This window comes from Delphinus delphis, chromosome 3 (assembly GCF_949987515.2).
Source record: "Delphinus delphis chromosome 3, mDelDel1.2, whole genome shotgun sequence".
Taxonomy (NCBI): Eukaryota; Metazoa; Chordata; class Mammalia; order Artiodactyla; family Delphinidae; genus Delphinus; species Delphinus delphis.
In genome coordinates this window covers 151123977-151139823 of record NC_082685.1, presented here as the reverse complement: position 1 = coordinate 151139823, position 15847 = coordinate 151123977, and positions in this window count along the sequence as shown.

The following is a 15847-nucleotide window of genomic DNA, read 5'->3' as shown; positions in this document are numbered from 1 at the left end:
GTCCTTCCATTGCAAAATCCACTTATGCATAAGATATTGAAGAATCTAAATATATTTTATTTCTTCAACTCCAAAATTTCCTAATGTTCATTGTATAATTACCTGATTAAAGCAAGAATTTTAAAAAGTGGTAACATTTTCAGAGTATGAGTGAGGCAAATCTTTGACTCACTTTAGTCTTTTCCTCCCAAAATAACAACAATTTGTTCAAAAATGCACTAAGGTATACCATAAGGAACCCCACTTCACACAATATGTATGTAGCTTACCCAATGGAAAATCAAGGTAAACACATCAACTCTGACAGGCTGTTATCAACATTTTACAGAGCCTAAAATCAACCTGAAAGATAACCTTTTGAAACTCAGAAAATACACATTTAAAAATTTCTCAGTCATTCTCTCTCAGTGGAGACAAAGGTAGAGAACATGTCTTTAAAACCATATAGTCTCCTGTGAATCATTTCAAAAATGCGTTTCCTATTGGAAGTAACTTTTATCAGAATGAGACAAAGCTTTGGATTACATTGTTTGACAAAATATGACACACTCACATATTTTGTTGTAAGGGTTATCTAACTGCAGATACTCAGTCTTTACTAACATCACTCCTGACTCTGATGTAAAGGGACCTACTACCCAGAGAAGTAGGAAGCATTCAAAGTTTGTCTATTTTAATTTAATCTGTTTTTTTAAAAAATACTTAAATGTCTTCTCTGTTCCAAGCACTTTAGATAATTTACTTAATAATAATTACATTCAAGCAGGTTAGGCATTATTAGCCTCATTTTAGAACTGAGGAAACTAGGGTTTAAAGAATATAACTTTTTTCAAGTTCACATAGGTAATAAGTGTTGGATAGCATTCTACTACACAAAGGTTATTTTTGAAAGTCTGTGCTAATGTCTTGACATTCTTGTGGTTTTGAAGAAGTGCTGTATCATGGAGCATACACTTCTAGGGGTGATTAGGTATTGTTGGTTTAGAACAGATACATGGAAGAGTACAAAAAACGTGCCTTAAGCATTAGTTCTTTTAGGTTATTGTAAAAATATGTATTACTATAGTTCTGAGTATTTTTCTTATCACAACTAATGCTTAAGCAAATAATTTATCAGTGTGTATGTGTTTTTTTTTATCTTTGTTAATGTTTCACAGAAATCATATGGAACAGCTATTGAGTTCTCTGTAATGCCCTGCATTTGAAAATAGAGAAGCAAACAGATTTCCTTGGGTGGGAGGAGCACAAGAGAATTAAAATTTTCTATACGAATTAATCACATAGATGTCTCTGTTCTCATCCTGAAAACCTGTGGGTTGTTTTCTACAAAAAGAAATTAATGACATGTAGGTAGAGGCAACATGATATTCTGAAAAAGCATAACTTCAGGGTCAGTCAGCCTAACCTGTAGGGTTGTCAGCTTTTAATAGGAGCTTTACTAGAACAAAGAAAATATTTAGTTATAGGAAATTATTACTGTTTGCGTGCACATATGTGTATATGTGCCATATCCACAGTGTTTACATGAAGAACTTAAAAGACATAGGAAACATTGCCACTTCATATTTTTTCATCAAACATATTGAGATAAAAAAGAGAAAAGAACTAGTCCACATTTAATATATAAACAATGAGAAAAACTTTTACTCTCTTTATCAGAATGTTTCTGTGACAGTAGATGTACCAGAAAAAATAATTAAGACAGAAATTCAAGAATGTCTTATTGAGTCATGAAACAAATATACACTGTTATGCTATTCACTGGGAACACAATTATACGAATGAATGAGTCTCACCTTCAAAGAGCTCACAACTTCAGTTGTTCTAGCAAGGAAGATGGCATTTGAAATGAGCTTTGAAAATTCAATAGCATTTCCTTAAATGGCAAAATTGAGGAAGGTCATTACAAGTGAAATGAATAAACAAAAGCACAATGTATGACAAGTGGTCATGTATTTTGTAACACATGTTACGACACTTCCCTTTTGCTCTAAGGGCATTTCTATGTATCCTCTGCAAATAGAATAATTAGGAATTTTGCACACTATGTTCCTCCAGATCATCATCTGTAGGTAGCTACTTTTCACCGTATGTTGGTCCATATGACGAATAATAAAGGTAACTGTCAGATGGCTACAGACATCTGACAAACTTCCATATACTTGTCACCACCCCATTTGAACCAAAAATATACTAGAATCCACTACACATTTAAGAAGTAAATGAATTAATGAATGTATTTTAAAGGAATTGGTCCCAAATTAGTATAGTAAACACTGATGGATGCTAGGGGTAGGAAAAATTTCATGTCTGTTATACTCAGTATCGATACCTCATTTCCTTATACCACCAGACCTTCAGACAGTGGTGCCTAGGCCTTCAGAAAGTGACCTCTGTGGATGTGCTCTAGGCTTTAAGAGGTCGTTCGGAAAAGAACAGCTGTTTTTCTCCTCCTCTCTTCCTGATCATGACAATTACTGAAATCCTCTCTTTTCACTTCTTCCCTTTCCCCAGCCCTCAGCACAACACACAGTGCACCCTCAAGGAATCACCTTTCCCATGAACTAAGTCCAGATAAACTTCTCTTTGTCTTATAAAATATAGAGTACCAGATATTGGTAGTTTACAATTTCTTTTTCTTTATTTGTTTACTCACATTTTGAGAATAATTTAGAGAAGAGAATAATTTAGAGAATAATTTAGAGAAGAGAAAAAAAAATAAGTCAGAAAAAGTTTACAGTTGGAAATAAAGATGATGATTTCTGTTTTGGGCATTAGACTTTTCACTAAAGAATCTGAATTCTTTTTAAGTTCAATGATTGATGACTTGACAAGCACCTCTTTTCTTGTATACATGGACTCTTTGTATCCTATATTTATTCTTTTGCCAATGCTCTAATCCTGTTTTTATAAAATAAAAATTTTGCCTTCTTATCACTAAGGCAGGATTAATAGTCTCTGCACATTATTGCATGTTTCTAAGCCCAAGATCACTCTCATAACCATGGAAGTGGAAAAATAATTTTATACAAGACATCATAAATGTACTGATGTACTGAAAAGTGATCTAGAATTGGAGAGTGCTTTCACAGAATGGAGAGCCTTCATGTAAAATAAAAATAGTTTTCTTCTTTATACATACATATATTTGAACATTGTTGTTCAAATCTGAAGACCCAAGATTTCTGATTTATATAATTGGGGTTTCTTACAGGTAAAGATTACAGAATGTTTCGCTGCAAAATTTTATCCTTTCTCTTTACAGTCATATTACCGAAGAATTTTTCTTACCTACTTGACATAACAAATAACCAGTATTGCACATCCGTAAAAGTATTTAATTTCAACAAAACAAATAAAAGTGTTTTTGTAACAGGGATGTTATAAATTAGAATGTTTTACATTTAGATGAGTTCAGAAGACAATGCAGTGAAATAATGGCTGCTTAGAATAAAGGAGGGACCTGTTTGTAGTCATGGTTAAATGGACAACGGCGTCCTAAATTAAAAGCAAACATGTAGAAGGGGGGACCTTCAAGATGACAAAGGAGTAAGACGTGGAAATCATTTTCCTCCCCACAGATACATAAAAAATACGTCTCATGTGGAACAACTCCTACAGAACACCTACTGAATGCTGGTGAAAGACCTCAGACTTCCCAAAAGGCAAGAAACTCCCCACATACCTGGGTAGGGCAAAAGGAAAAACAGAGACAAAAAAATAGGGACAAGACCTGCACTTCTGGGAGGGAGATGTGAAGGAGGAACAGTTTCCACACACTAGGAAGTCCCTTCACTGGCGGAGACAGGGGATGGGTTGGGGGGAATCTTCAGAACCATGGAGGAGAGCGCAGCAACAGGGGTGCAGAGGGCAAAGCAGAGAGATTCCCTCAGAGAGGATCAGTGCCAACCAGCACTCACCAGCCTGAGAGGCTTGTCTCCTCACCCACCGGGGTGGGTGGGGGCTGGGAGCTGAGGCTCGGGCTTCGGAGGTCAGATCCCAGGGCTTCAGAGGTCAGATCCCAGGGAGAGGACTGGGCTTGGCTGTGTGAATACAGCCTGACGGGGGCTAGTGCACCACAGCTAGCATGGAGGGAGTCCAGGAAAAAGTCTGGACCTGCCTAAGAGGCAAGAGACCATTGTTTCAGGTGTGCAAGGAGAGGGCATTCCTTCCCTGTCTGCCCACAGAAGGCAGAGCACCACCTAAAGGAGCTCCAAAGATGGGCGCAAGCTGTGTCTATCAGCGCAGGCATGAGACCAGCTTGATACGCTAAGGCTGCTACTGCAGTCACCAAGAAGTCTTTGTGCAAGCACAGGTCACTATACACACCTCCCCTCCCAGGAGCCTGTGCAGCCCGCGACTGCCAGGGTCCCATGATCCAGGGACAGCTTCCCAGGAGAACATATGGTGCCTCAGATTGTTGCAACGCCTTATTGGCCTCTGCTGCCGCAGGCTCGCCCAGCATTCTCTATCCCTCCCTCCCCCAAGCCTGAGTGAGCCAAAGTCCACTAATCAACTGCTACTTTAACCTCGTACTGGCTGGGCCGGGAACAAACTCCCTCAGGCGACCTACATACAGAAGCGGGGCCAAATCCAAAGCTGAAACCCAGAAGCTGTGCAAACAAAGAAGAGAAAGGGAAATGTCTCCCAGTAGCCTGAGGAGCAGTGGATTAAATCTCCACAATTAACTTGATGTACCCTGCATCTGTGGAATTCCTGAATAGACAACAAATCATCCCAAAATTGAGGCGGTGGACTTTGGGAGCAACTGTAGACTTGAAGTTTGCTTTCTGCATCTAATTTGTTTCTGGTTTTATGTTTATCTTAGTTTAGTATTTAGAGCTTATTACCATTGGTAGATTTGTTTATTGATTTGGTTGCTCTCTTCCTTTTTATTTATATATATATTTATCCTTTTTCTCTTTTTGTGAGTGTGTATGTGTATGCTTCTTTGTGTGATTTTGTCTCTGTATCTTTGCTTTTACCATTTGTCCTAGGGTTCTGACTGTCCTTTTTTGTTTTTGTTTTTGTTGTTTTAGTATAGTTTTTAGTGCTTGTTATCATTGGTAGATTTGTTTTTTGCTTTGGTTGCTCTATTTTTTTTATTACTTTTTTATTTTTAATAATTTATTTTAATAACTTTATTTTATTTTTTCTTTCTATCTTTCTTTTTTTATCTCCCTCTTGTTCTGAGCCATGTAACTGACAGGGTCTGGGTGCTCTGGCTGGGTATCAGGCCTGAGCCTTTGAGGTGGGAGAGCCAAGTTAAGGATATTGGTCCACCAGTGACTTCCTGACCACACATGATATCAAATGGTGAAAGTTCTCCCAGAGATCTCCATCTCAATGCTAAGACCCAGCTCTACTTAACAACCAGCAAGCTACAGTGCTGGACACCCTATGACAAACAACTAGCAAGTCAGGAACACAACACCACCCATTAGCAGAGAGGCTTCCTAAAATCATAATAAGTTCACAGACACCCCAAAACACACTACTGGACACACTCCTGCCTACCAGAAAGAGAAGATCCAGCCTCATCCTCCAGAATACAGGCACCAGTGCCCACCATTAGGAAGCCTACATAACCCACTGAACCAACCTTAGCCACTGGGGGAAGACACCAAAAACAATGGAAAATGTGAACCTGCAGCCTGCAAAAAGAAGACCCCAAACACAGTTAGGCAAAATGAGAAGACAGAGCTATACACAGCAGAAGAAGGAGCAAGGTAAAAACCCACAGACCAAACAAATGAAGAGGAAATAGGCAGTCTACATGAAAAAGAATTTAGAGTAATGATAGTAAAGATGACCCAAAATCTTGGAAGTAGAATGGAGACATTACAAGAAGCATTTAGCAAGGACCTAGAAGAACTAAAGAGCAAACAATGTTGAACAACACAGTAAATGAAATTAAAAATTCCCTAGAAGGATCAATAGCAGAATAACTGAGGCAGAAGGATGGATAAATGACCTGGAAGATAAAATAGTGGAAATAACTACCACAGAGCAGAATAAAGAAAAAAGAATGAAGAGAATTGAGGACAGTCTCAGAGACCTCTGGGACAACATTAAATGCACGAACATTCGAATTATAGGGGTCCCAGAAGAAGAAGAGAAAAAGAAAGGGACTGAGAAAATATTTGAAGAGATTATAGTTGAAACCTTCCCTAATATGGGAAAGGAAGTAGTCAATCAAATCCAGAAAGCACAGAGAGTCCCATACAGGATAAATCCAAGGAGAAACACAACAAGACACATATTAATCAAACTATCAAAAATTAAATTCAAAGAAAAAATATTAAAAGGGAAAAGTGACAAATAACATACAAAGGAATCCCCATAATGTTAACAGCTGATCTTTCAGCAGAAACTCTGCAAGCCAGAAGGGAGTAGTAAGACATATTTAAAGTGATGAAAGGGAAGGACCTACAACCAAGATTACTCTACCCAGAAAGGATCACATTCAGATTTGCCGGAGAATTTAAAACCTTTACAGACAAGCAAAAGTTAAGAGAATTCAGCACCACCAAACCAGGTTTACAACAAATGCTAAAGGAACTTCTCTAGACAAGAAACACAAGAGAAGGAAAAGGCCTACAGAAAGAAACCCAGAACAATTAAGAAAATGGTAATAGGAACATACATATCAATAATTACCTTAAATGTAAATGGATTAAATGCTCCAACCAAAAGACATAGACTGGCTGAATGGATACAAAAACAAGACCTGTATATGTGCTGTCTCCAAGAGACCCACTTCAGACCTAGGGACACATACAGACTGAAAGTGAGGGGATGGAAAAAGATATTCCATGAAAATGGAAAACAAAAGAGAGCTGGAGTAGAAATTCTCATGTCAGATAAAATAGACTTTAAAATAAAGACTATTACAAGAGACAAAGAAGGACACTACATAATGATCAAGGGATCAATCCAAGAAGAAGGTATAACAATTGTAAATATTTATGCGCCCAACATAGGAGCACCTCAATACATAAGGTAAATGCTAACAGCCATAAAAGGGAAAATCGACAGTAACACAATAATTGTAGGGGACTTTAACACCGCACTTTCACCAAAGGACAGATCATCCAAAATGAAAATAAATAAGGAAACACAAGTTTTAAATGATACATTAAACAAGATGGACTTAATTGATATTTATAGGACATTCCATCCAAAAACAACAGAATACACTTTCTTCTCAAGTGCTCATGGAACATTCTCCAGTTTAGATCATATCTTGGGTCACATATCAAGCCTTGCTAAATTTAAGAAAATTGAAATCATATCAAGTATCTTTTCTGATCACAGTGCTATGAGACTAGATATCAATTACAGGAGAAAAAACTGTAAAAAAAGACAAACACATGGAGGCTAGACAATATACTACTAAATAACCAAGAGATCACTGAAGAAATCAAAGAGGAAATCAAATAATACCTAGAAACAAATGACAATGAAAACACGATGACTCAAAACTTATGGATGCAGCCAAAGCAGTTCTAAGAGGGAACTTTTATAGCAACACAGTCCTTAAAAAACTAAAAATAGATCTACCATATGACTGAACACTCCCGTTACTTGGCATATACCCTGAGAAAACCATAATTCAAAAAGAGTCATGTACCAAAATGTTTATTGCAGCTCTATTTACAATAGCCAGGATATGGAAGCAACTTAAGTGTCCATCGAAAGATGAATGGATAAAGAAGATGTGGCACGTATATACAATGGAATATTACTCAGCCATAAAAAGAAATGAAATTGAGTTATAATGAGGTGGATGAAACTAGAGACTGTCATACAGAGTGAAGTAAGTCAGAAAGAGAAAGACAAATACCGTATGCTAACACATATATATGGAACCTAAAAAAAAAGTTCTGAAGAACCTAGGGGCAGGACAGGAATAATGATGCAGATGTAGACAGTGGAGATGAGGACATGCGGAGGGGAAAGGATAAGCTGGGCTGAAGTGAGAAAGTGGCATGGACATATATATACTACCAAAGGAAAAATAGGTAGCTAGTGGGAAGCAGATGCATGGCACAGGGAGATAGCTTGGTGCTTTGTGTCCACTTAGAGGGGTGGTGTAGGGAGCGGGGGAGGGAGATACAAGAGGGAGGAGATATGGGGATACATGAATATGTATAGCTGATTTAATTTGGTTTTACAGCAGAAACTAACACACCATTGTAAAACAATTATATTCCAATAAATATGTTAAAAAAAGGAAACGTATTAAAAAATAAAATAAACCATGATAAATGTCAAACAAAATGCAGTTATTTCATTCATCAATTATGTACCAACATGTATTTGTTTCAGGCTCTTTTCAAGAGTGCTTGGGATATGGCCTGTATCTCATTGTATCAACATGCTTTGAATAGACATAGAAGAAACCCATAAATCATCTTTTATGGAATTTGTGTAATAGTGACAGAGTGTAAACAATTAAACCTAATAAATAAATAAATAATATACAAATAGGTGATGCATGCTTTGGAAAAAAATAGAGAATGAGTATCAGGGATGGTTGGGGTTGGGGGGGATATGTTTTCAGCTGTATATAGAGTGCTCAGAGTTGGCTTTATTAGAAAATAATATTTGAGCCATAATTTGCCATAGGCAAGAGGGGTAGGCATGTGGATATCTTTGGAAAATAATTCAAGGGAGAGGAAGTAGTGACAATGCCTTAAGATAAACATTTGCCTGACTCATTCAATAAGCTATATGGGCACAGTGTGACTGGAGGAGAGTTTGCCAAGGGAGCAGTGATCCAATGTTCTGTTGAAACAGTAGTAGTGGACCAAATCTTAGAAGGGGCATTTGAACCAGCATGAAAAATTCGGTCAGAGATCCAGCCTGAAGAGAACTATTAGTCCCTTGAGGAAGGAAAATGTAATGCCACCGAAGTGTGTGTAAATATATGTGTGTGTGTGTACATACATAGTTATGCAATATGGGTATATATCTGTATCATTAAAACTAAAAATTACTAAGAAAAACACAATGTACTACAAAATGTGGGAAAAGTCAGCTCATCTTTTTTAATGGCCTCAAATTCAACAATCATGTAATATGCTGCAAGATCACTGTAATATAGAGAAAATCTCAAGCATTATATAGACTTAATTGACTTCTAATTGCTAAGTCAATAACACATAAGAAAAGTTTTTCTGCTGTGACTTCTAACACTTGCAAAAGATTGCCCCATTATTTACGTTTTGACATTCATCAGTTCAGATTGGGATGTTTTGAAGTTTTAAGAAAGTATAGCACAGGGAACTCTACTCAATACTCTGTAATGCCCTACATATGAAAAGAATCTAAAAAAAAAAAAAAAGAGTGGATATATACATATGTATAACTGACTCACTCTGCTGTACATCTGAAACTAACACATCATTGTAAATCAACTATACTCCAATAAAAATTTTAAAAAACAACCAATAAATAAATAAATATGAATTAAAAAAAATTTAAATGAAATAACTGATTTCAAAAACAATTTGATATTTAAAATAATGAGAAATAACTGTCATTGAGTGAACTGCCACCTTTCTTTAGAAACTGTGTTCTCTCTTACTGAGGTAATGCATTACGACTGCCAAGTAAGCATAATTTTTCTTGAAGCTAAATGTTGTAGCGCCATGTTTATGCAGTATAATTTGTAAATGGGTTGTCGAGTTACTAAAATTACAGGTATTAAGTCATACCATCTAAGTACAAATAGTAACCTTTGTGTTCATTTGATCTAGACTTTTAACTTTTTGAATTAGGAAACTGAATTTCAGAGGTACTTACTGTCCTGCCTGCAGGTATAAGTGATATTTAACCCAGGTGTTATAGTTTTAACATTTAACATTAATGTTTAACATTATTCAGTGTTAATTTGTTTAAATATTTTAAATAATTTGTGGTAGCAGAATTCTAAGATGGTCTCCAGGTTATATACTTGCCTCCTGAGTGGGGTTGAGAACAATAAATATGGTGGAATATCGTTCTGGTAATAAGGTTACTTCACGTGGCAAAAATGAAAGGATCTTGCAGATGTAATTAAGATTCCAAATCAGTTGACTTAATCAATAAGATGTTATCCTGGATGGAGTATAAAACCTTTAAAAGAGTGACTGGGTCCTCTTGATGGGTGAGAACTTCTCTTGCTGGCTTTTGCCACAACATGGATGGACCTAAAGATTGTCATACTGAGTGAAGTAAGTCAGACAGAGAAGACATATTATATGATATTGCTTATATGTGGAACCTAAAAAAGTGGTACAAATGAAATTATTTACAAAATAAAAATAGAGTCACCGATGTAGAAAACAACCTATGGTTACCAAGGGGAAAAGGGTGGGATGGATAAATTGGGAGATTGGGACTGACATATACATACTACTATATATAAAATAGATAACTAATAAGAACCTACTGTAGAGCACAGGGAACTCTACTCAATACTTTGCAATGACCTATGTGGGAAAAGAATGTGAAAAAGAGGGGATATATTTATATATATGTATAAATGATTCACTTTACTGTACGGCAGAAACTAACCCAACATTGTAAATCAACACTGCAGTAAAAATTAATTTAAAAAAATTAAGCTGCCATATTGCATGAGGGCTTCAGTGGCAGCCTTGTGGCAAAGAACTCTTAGCCTCCAACAACCTGAGTGAGCTTGGAGGCACAATATTCCCTAAACAAGCCTACAGAGGAGATTACAGCCTAGCTGACTCCTTGGCCACAGTCTAGTGAGACCCTGAGAAGAAGACAGGGTTAAGCTATGTCCGATTGACTCCTAACCCATAATTTTGTGTTGTTTTAAGCTGCTACATTCCTTAAAATGTGTATATCTTATAAAGTTTGCTAAGCTAGAAGAAGAATTTTACAGTTTTTTCAGTTACAAAATTATGCATAAATGATATGTTGATTTCACTTTTTAAATCTGTTTTTGTTGAATTAACTTGCATTTCACAGCTTTAGTTCACATGATTTAGTCAGAATCAACTGAAACAGGGAATCAATGCATCTCAGAGGTGAGCAATCTATTTTTTTAATGATTTTTCCCAAAAGTGTTCTCTATACTTCCCCCACCTGTTCTCCAGTTCAGTATTCAAGTTAGGAATTTAAAAGTCATACTTAAGTAGTTTCCTTCTGTTTAGAATTCTCATAAGGATTAACTGATAAATTTTTCAGGTGTTTTCAGTTGTATGTTTGTATAATCTCTTGGTTTTTTCCTTCAATAATTGATGTACTGTGTAAGCAAAGAAGAACAAAGAGCATTGCTCACCATTCAGTTCTATAAGGATTAAATCGTAAGACACTGCAGTCACTGATGGACAATGCACTCTGAGAGGAAATTAAAATGATAACAGGATGCTCTGTGCTTTCGACAAGCAGGCCCCTTATACAGTTAGATATATGTAACTAAGGAAGAATCTTAATAAACCCAGATTCGTGCATCTTCTCATACATAGAAAAGAACTAAAATTATTAACTGGAGATAATCTGTTTTTTATGACTAACAGTAATTTTTTACAAAGATGTGTACTTGACTGCATGTATTCGCTAGCCAAAAATCATATATACACTGGCTTCTCTCCTAGCTCTTTGGAGCAGTTCCCTCAGAGCTATTGAGAGGCTATCCCCCGGGCTATAGTTCCCAGTAAGTTCCCTGAATAAAACTCAAACTCACAACTATTATATTGTGCAATTTTCATTCATTCAACAGCTGAAGTATTTGATACATTTCCTAATGACATTTCTAATCCTTGGATTTCTAAAATAATTCTTATCACTTATTCTTTCAATATTTTTGGAATCATGCACTATTGTATTTAGATATTTGCTTCTGTAGTCACATATATAAGTGGACTGAAATCTGTGTGTTCATGCATGTACACAAGCATACACTATATTGGGTCTTGTTAGGTTGTGCTGTCTTTGTAAAATAAACTGGTGAGATTTCCAGTAGACTAGCATAGAAAAGATCTGTCCTTTGAAACTTAGTTCATCTGTTAAGCTTAATGTCTATTTTAAATAATCGATCCTTAATACCCATTAATTGTCTTACATATTGGTCCATTCAAGTTGTCTTTGATGAACAACCTTAAATGATGTTGGAAGGGCTCCCTCAGTTATTGGTCTTAGCAATGTTTGTAAGTATTTAGCTCAGGGAAAGAAACTAGATTAAGAATTCAAACCAGAGAAGAAAAATATTCTGTCGAAATAAAGGCTTTAATTTAATACATTAAGTTAAACTTGAATTGCTTCACACTATCGTATAAAAAGAGGTTGACTGACAGAAATCTAAATAAGAATCTGCTAGCACACTTCTGTGTGCCCCGAATTGGGTATCCTCCAGAAAAGTATTATTAATGTGGATTTACCAACTGAACTGTGATTGCTTAAAAACAGTCAAGAAAAAGCATTGTATGAGTAAAGTGGTCAAAAATAAATTCTGTAAGTTAAGAAAAAATACTGAGTAAACTTGATCTACCTACCAGGTTAGGGGTTATAATTTCCCTTGAATGTTCTCACTTTTTTTTTTATTGCGTTTGTGTGCACATGTGTGTGTGTGCCTGTGTGTTTAGAAGTAACATAAACACAGAACAATATAAAGGCTTTAACAGAGATTTGTAATTATTACAAGATAAGGTTATTGAGAAGGCTTGACTACTAATTGTCCCAGTGTTGAAATCAACATATGAACTCAACATTCTAGTAGGGGCATAATTTGAATTATAAGAGTCTTATTGGCAGAAAAAGGAACGGCAGAGGTCTAAGGGAGCAAGGTTAAAGTTTAGATTTGGAAAATCAGTTGTGAGTAGATTATGAAGCCCTTGCTAAAAAAGTGTTAATTCTAAGCAACATATCTTGTATTATACAAGATGACATGACAAGGCTACTGAGATAACAACATCTGAGAAGAAGATGAGTAGATAAATGTTGGAGCTGGTGTATATGGGGAGAAATCTGATTGATAGGAAAGAGAAAGAAAAATAAATAAATGGAATTTGGGCTGGGGAAAAAAATTGACCAGTGACATAGCTTGCAGGGAGTAACCAGCAGTCTAAATTCCAGTGCAAACCAAGGCTTCTTTGGAGCCCTTTTTTTTCTATAAATGGAAGTATCATGCCATTTTCTACTTGGCTGAGGGTAGCATAACTATAGCAAGTGTATTAGGAAGTTGTAAACCCTCAAATTAGGCAGCTCTCTGCACTACAGTTCTATGATAGTCCATTTTTTAACGAGTCAAAAGCTAAGTCCAAAGCTGAGAGTAAAGATTTTGACCCTCTAAATCCTAGGGAAAACTCTGGCAAGGATTATTCCTAATACAATTTCTCCATTAATTTTCAATTTTAAAATAGAAACTAGTTTAGTCATCAGGAAACTGAGACAAGAACCTGGGTAAATGTATACACAATTAACAGAGATCTTCTCAGGGATAGCACAGCAGGCTGTCATTTTATGAGTTTGAGCATATCTAGGCACACTTGATGCAAGGATAGGAAAAAGAAGACCTTATGATGTCTAAGTAGAAACCTACCTTAAATTTTAGCAATTTATAAATGGGGCTCTGATTGCTTTCTATCCAAGTTTACTGGAAACATTTAATAGTTGAGATGTTTAAAACCAAAACCCTAGAGTTTCTCAGGAATTACAGAGCCCCAATTTAGTGAACACGATATAATGTAATATTGTATACTTCTTTAGTAAATGGGTATTAAGATGCAAAGCCAATGCCCACGCTTTCTTTACTCTCCCTCGCCAGGCAGCTGGTTTGATTTTATACATTTGAAATATTTCACATCATAGACACTCATGGCCAATGGACAATAGTAAAAGCCATAAATATTAAATTTGTCAAATCAAACATATGTTTCAACATAAATTGTTTATATTCCAATTCAAATGGTCATGTTATAGTCATTGAAGGATAAACCAAAACTAATGGATGTGTTTTATTGGTAACAGAGCTAGAGTCACATTTCATTCTTTTCATTCAAAATGACTCTGGCCTAATATTCACCCATACTCAGAATTTCAAATGAATATATTCTGGCTGAGTATTTTATGGACCATAATCTCAACTACAGAAAAATAGTATATTCTATATTTTTAGACAGCAAAATTTAATTTCAGCATTAAGCTAAATTTGATGGCTAGAAATGAATTTTAGCCAAATGAGGCTAAAGCCAGTCAGTTGAGGTATTTATAATTTCTTTCCACTATCCAACTTTCTATCTTATTCTGGGACCCTCAGCTTGCATCAAAATATTGAGATTGGTGGGCAAAATGGAATATGAGTATTTGATCATTGATTATCATCTGGTCACAATTTGTTCTTATGTTCTGACTTCTAAGAAATGTCAACGTAAATATGAGATTTTCAATTTATGGTCTATTTAACAATTTTTGTACTCCAATGCATGGAGATCTAACATACCTAGGTTTAGGGTTGCTATCTGTAGTACCCCTTATTAAACACAGTTAAACATAATAGAGTAATGGACAAGGATTGGGATTTTAAGAGCAAAGCATATCTGTATTAATTATGTGGTTTTAACAATTTCCTAGCGTGTTATTTTATAGAATAAATTGCTTGTGTAAAATTCTCTGAGATTGGAAATTTTAAATTTCTTTCTAAACCTTCCATATCATCTTTCATGTAATTCTCAGTTTACTCTTTATTATTCTACAACACCTACCCTAGTAATCTCCAAGTCAGAGTAATCCAATGTTTGCCTTTAGGCTGACTAGTAAAATAATCAAAATAACAGATTGTTGCAAACTTTATATAGTATCTCAGTCTGCCAAATAAGGTTCACTAACCTGCTGATTAATATGGGGTTTTTTTTGGTTTGTTTTTTGTTTCTTAAATTTATCTTATTTATTTTTGGCTGCGTTGGGTCTTTGTTGCTGCGTGCGGCCTTTCTCTAGTTGCAGTGAGTGGGGGCTACTCTTTGTTGCTGTGCACGGGCTTCTCATTGTGGTAGCTTCCCTTGTTGTGGAGCACAGGCTCTAGGCACGTGGACTTCAGTAGTTGTGGCACATGGGCTCAGTAGTTGTGGCTTGCGGGCTCTAGAGCACAGGCTTAGTAGTCCTGGCGCACGGCTTTAGTTGCTCCGCGGCATGTGGGATCTTCCCGGGCCTGGGCTCGAACCCGTGTCCCCTGCATTGGCAGGCAGATTCTTAACCACTGCACCACCAGCGAAGTCCCAACATGGGTTTTGTATCCTGGACCAACTGCAGAACTTCCTCTTTTTCTGGATGCCATTAAGATACTTCACTGAAATGGCAGAATTCTGTATTCCTGATGTTAAGTTTGTACCCTCTGTCATATAAGTTAACTACAAAAACATCTAAAGTGCCAGCTATTCCCTTCTTCCCAGTTTTATCAGAATGATGTCATCAGTAGAAGAAACCAGTGTGATACATAGATGATAAGAATGCCTTTTTACTACTTGGGGAAGAGAAACAAATAAATATCTCTGAAAAAGGAAACTTAAAGGACACTTCACTTCTTGCCTGGTGAAAGCAGTCCTCTCTTATGCTTCTCTGCTTGTTGATATAAAACAGACATTGACACACTCTTTCTGTAAAGGACCAGAGTAGTAAGTATTTTAAGATTTGTGAGCCAGGAAGCCTGTTGCAAATACTCCAGTCTACCATTTCAAAATAAGAGCAGCCATAGACAATATGTAAGTAAATAATGTTTCTGTATTCCAATAAAACTTTATTTATAAAAACAGAAAGCAGGCGAGATTGCCCCAGAGTTCTAGTTTGCAGACCTATGCTATAGAGAAACATACATTTACCAGATTAATTGTCATTA